Genomic DNA, 4,749 nt, shown 5'->3' with positions numbered 1-4,749 from the left:
AAGATTATATCTAAAGAATGAGCCATGGGAACTCAGAGAGCAGAGGAATAACTATTAAATGCAGACAGAGAAGGGTGGTGATTGAGTTAGAAGCATGGTGTTTTAGAAGCAAAGAGAAGGAAGTATTTCTTAGAGAGAAGGATCAATTATACTTAATGTTATTGCATTGGGTGGAATAGTGTTCAACTTCATACCTACTAGGAACGTCATAATATGACTTGTATTTATGAGCCAAAGATACTAAGGCTAAAAGCTACTTGGAAGTATAAAGACAGCATCTTTATTTGGATTCTTCGGAGGCTGAATGGTATGACTGAAAACTTTGTTTTGAATTTCTAACCTTGAGGACTCTTAGCTACATATTCCTTTCATCTGAAGTCACATGATTTGTGGTCATTTGTTATGGCAACTCTGACATTATATATATATATATATATATATATATATATATATATATTTCATGAATTAAAATAGAATAAGATAGTACAGTGAATTTGGCATTTTTTTGCCACAGAGAGCTTAATAGATGATATAGAAGGACTTGTTTTGTTTAATAAAGTGTGTGTGTGTGTGTGTGTGTGTGTGTGTTATAAATGTTTGTTGATTGGGTTCAAGTTAGCATAAAGAAGAAGTCCTACTTGGAGGCTATGTATGAATGATCCTTTCATTTTAGAAGGGGGCAGGTAATGGAGAGAAGGAAAGAGAATTTGAAGACAGAAAAACACTTCTAAGGTTAATGGAAATGATCTGGTAAAGGAGTAAGAAATAAAGATGTGGGTAATCGAGAGATGAGATATGATAGTGCTATTGAGGGCTTGATTTGTAAACAGGAGAGGAAGGTCTACAATGTGTGTGTATGTGTGTGTGTGTGTGTGTGTGTGTATGTGTGTAAGAGAGAGAGGGGGGTGATGGAAGGGCATAGCTGTCAGATGAAGTGTAGGATTTGCAGTTGTCTTCTGTTTGTTTTCATTGTCTTTGTGAAATAGGATTCAAAGGCTTCAGCTGATACCAAATGAATATCCGGAATGAGGTCGTGAAGGTTTGAAGAGAGAGAAAGAATATACTGTTCATTTGGGGAACAAGGGATGTGAGTCACTGGGGGAATGTACGTAGATGTCTGTCCAGCCCATTAGAACTTCGTGAATCTGGAGGTGAGGTCAGCAGGATTCAGTGTTTCTCTCTCCTCATATGTCATATTCAGCTGCTAATCTGTATTAAAGACTGGTAGAGGCTATATTAAACCAGTCAGTGGAATGAAGCAAGAAAGAAACAGTGCAGGTGAAGATTGTATTGGCTAGCTATTACTGTGTAACAAGCCATCCTTCAGCACTCTGGTTTAAGGCAAACATTAATTTTTCTTGTGACTGCAATTTTTTGGCTAGGCTTGGATGAGGAAGCTTGCTTCATTCAGGTAGGGTGGTTTGTCTGGGAAAATGGGAATTTACTTGTAAGATTTTAGGATGCAGAATACTGGCCTCAAAAGGTATTAAGCCATTATATTAAGAAATTCAATCTTTTCTAAAGGAAGGGTTTTTGTAGAGGTGATTAATTAAGAATTTTGAGATGGGGATATTTTCTTGGATTTAATTACTTATAGCTATGGCAGGCCAGAGGAGGTACAAATGAGATTATGAGAGAGAAATGGAGGAGATTTGGGAGAGTACATAGGTCCAATAAGAGCACCTGGAGAAGAGTGGAGTCATGGGATGAGAAGTCAAGGAATTAGAAACTAGTGGGAGCTAAGAGTGGGCTCTGCTACAGAGACTCTGAAGGCACTTGGTTCTGCAGGCAGCTCGATCTTGGACTTCTAGTTTCCAGAACTGTGAAGGGATATGTATGTGCTGTTTTAAGCCACCTGTCTTTGGTTATTTGTCACAACAGCTGTAGGGAACTGTTGCAGATGGTGAATGGATATGACTGGCAAGTGGGTCCTGTCTGCCATCTGTGATCCAGCTCAGAGGGCCAAGAGATCTTTGTACATGGGCTTCTCATCACATGGTTGCTGGGTTCCAAGACCAACTGTCTCCAAAGAAATAGGAATAAGCCCTTTTGCCCTTTATGACTTTGCCTCAGCATCACTTCTGCCACAGTCATAGTCTAATTTAAAGCAATGGAGAGTAAACAACTGCATTTCTCAAAGGAACAGGCACCACATGAGAAGTGAATATGAGGTACACATGTGTAAGAAATTCATGTAAGATGGAGATGTGCTACTATAGTGAGTATTTAGAATATATGCCTGCTACTGGGGTAGGGAAAGGAAATGATGATAGTAACAATGGTAATGATGGGCATAGTGATGGTTTTGATGATGACAATGATGATGATGACAGTGGTGGTGTTGATAATGATATTGATGGTATTTTTAAGATTTTAGGATGCACAATATAATGACCTACAAAGGTATGCTAATGATGGCAATAATATACTGGTGGTTATATTGATGATAATGACAATTATGATATTGATGCTAACTATGATGTTGATGGCGATTAGTCAAGAACTCCAAGTAAGTTAAGAGGACATATGTACATATGGCATAAAAGCTAGTGAGAAGATAGCAATAGCTTTTGGCCTCTTCCATTTACTAATGGGAAGATTTACTGACTTTTTTTTCAGGATAGAAATGTATTTAAATCCAGAATAATATGACTATAGTTAGAATAATGTAATAATTATCTAAAGGAAATATCATCGTTGACTCTGTAACAGTCTAAAGGTATCATTTTTCTGGAGTCAAAAACATGTAGTAAGAATATACAGGAAGGAAAAACACTGAAGCAAGCCAGCTGAGTGTGGAAGCTGTAACTGGAGGGTACGCTAAGATACTGTAACAATCCAAAGAGGAAGACAAGTGCCAACAAGCTGTCTTACCTATCAAGCCTGGGACAGTAAGTCAGTAACCCAGAATGAAGGAATAATAGCATGTGGTTAACAGGACAAATTTCCATCTAACTTGTCTTTGTAACTAATTTCTTTCCATTTTACCATAGGTTCCATCATGTTGACAAAACATTTGGATTTATTTGCAAAGTGGAGTAAATAAAAGATCCTGATCAGAGTGCTCAATTTTGTTGAAGGTGCTCAAGGTTCAAACATTAAAAGGTCAACTGGGCTGCTTAGTGAAAAGGTAAGGTGTGCTGGCTAAACAGATGAAAGCAGCAGCATTTAAAATGGATAAAAATTCCCAGGGATTGTTGTGATGTAGACAATCAAACTCAGATAGACGACCTTTGATTAAACCCATTACTTCTCAAGTGAGCTAGAGGATGCTCAGGACGAAGTTTGGTTCCTAACAGTGTCTACATCCACGAGGCACAGTCAGAAGGGCTCCTCCTCCCGTAAATACTGTAACCCTTTGAACACATCATCCTGTATATCTGATGGGCCAGGTTTCCTAGAAGAATTGGGGTCTTGGTGCTGGTGGCAGAGTCTTGAGCCAACCCCAGATCTTCAGCCATGAGTGTTGTTCCAAATTCCCATTTGGTAGTTATTAGATGAGGGGACTCCATGCATAACCTCAGGCACAGGGTTGTAAGTGTCACTGGACCAGCATCGTCCAGAGCTCATATTAGGATTTTAGCCAATAGTTTTGGTTCAAGGCCTGACCTGACTCCAAGGTTCATAGCTTCAGCGGTTCCAATCATATTTAGAGCCAACAGCATGTTGTCGCAGATCTTTGCAGACTGCCCAGTCCCAACAGCTCCACAGGATACCACATTAGAGCCCATACACTCCAGCAGCTCTTGGGCAGAAGCAAACTCATCTTCAACTTTTCCCACCGTGAATGTTAGGTTTCCAGACCGAGCGGCTCCTACACTACCGGAGACAGGGGAGTCCATGAAAACAGCTCCAACTTTCTCAACTTCTTTTGCCAATTCTTTTGAAACTGAAGGAACAATAGTACTGGAATCTGTTAATAATGAGCCTTTCTTCACTTTTTGTTAGAATTCCATTTGCTCCAGAATAAACTTCTACCGAATTCATACTGGAGGGCAGCATTGTGATAATCCTGTCAGCCTTTTCGGCTACTTCTGCTGGAGAGGACGCTACCTGTTCAACAGTCTCTTTAAACTCTTTGCATACATCAGGGAACACATCATAGAGAATAGCCATGTTTCATGAGATTTTTTTTTTTTTTTTTGCCATTGGATTGCCCATGTTTCCCAGTCCAATGAATCCAACTGGAGTCTTAGAAACCTTTGATCTAGAACATACCGCTGTAAGGCTGTCCATGGCCACCACCGGCTGCTCCAGTACCAGAGGCCGGAAGCTGCTTCCTGGAACCCCAAGGAGGTTGCCATGCTGCCCCCCGCCCCACCTCTGCACCATGACCTCCGACGCCTCACACAGCCTGTGGACTGTGAGTGTGCCTGCTGACTTACTGACTTTTGCGCAAGCTGAGGTTATAGAGGGAATCCTGCAAGAGATGTTAAAATAGCCATTGTAAAGATGAGATGATAAGGTACACAGTAGCATAGCCTGTTCCTGCATTGAGTCACTGAAGTGTGGCTTTTGGAATGTCGAAGAATGATAGACTAGTATATCTTCTTGATGAAAGCACATTGTGTGTATACTGAAATCAAGTCTGATAGAAATAGCTAAAATGAGTGGGACAGTGTTCTGGGTCCAGCAGCAAGGAGCAGAAGAAGTGTGGTAGCGAAAGCCTTCTTGGGAAAGATGTAGAATGCGGGACATGGGCTCCCAGGATAGTCAGTTTTCTGAATTAGAGGAAGAGTGTGGAAGGAA

At 40.5% G+C, this 4,749-nt stretch overlaps 1 pseudogene; it reads right to left on the bottom strand.

Moving 5' to 3' along the window:
* Positions 1-3,302: 3,302 nt before the first annotated feature.
* On the bottom strand, positions 3,303-4,304 carry LOC110323264 (annotated as a pseudogene).
* Positions 4,305-4,749: the final 445 nt, after the last annotated feature.

This window comes from Mus pahari, chromosome 6, assembly GCF_900095145.1.
Source record: "Mus pahari chromosome 6, PAHARI_EIJ_v1.1, whole genome shotgun sequence".
In the NCBI taxonomy this organism is placed as follows: Eukaryota; Metazoa; Chordata; class Mammalia; order Rodentia; family Muridae; genus Mus; species Mus pahari.
The sequence above is the reverse complement of the archived record's forward strand: the minus strand, read 5'-3'. Positions and strand labels throughout refer to the sequence as shown.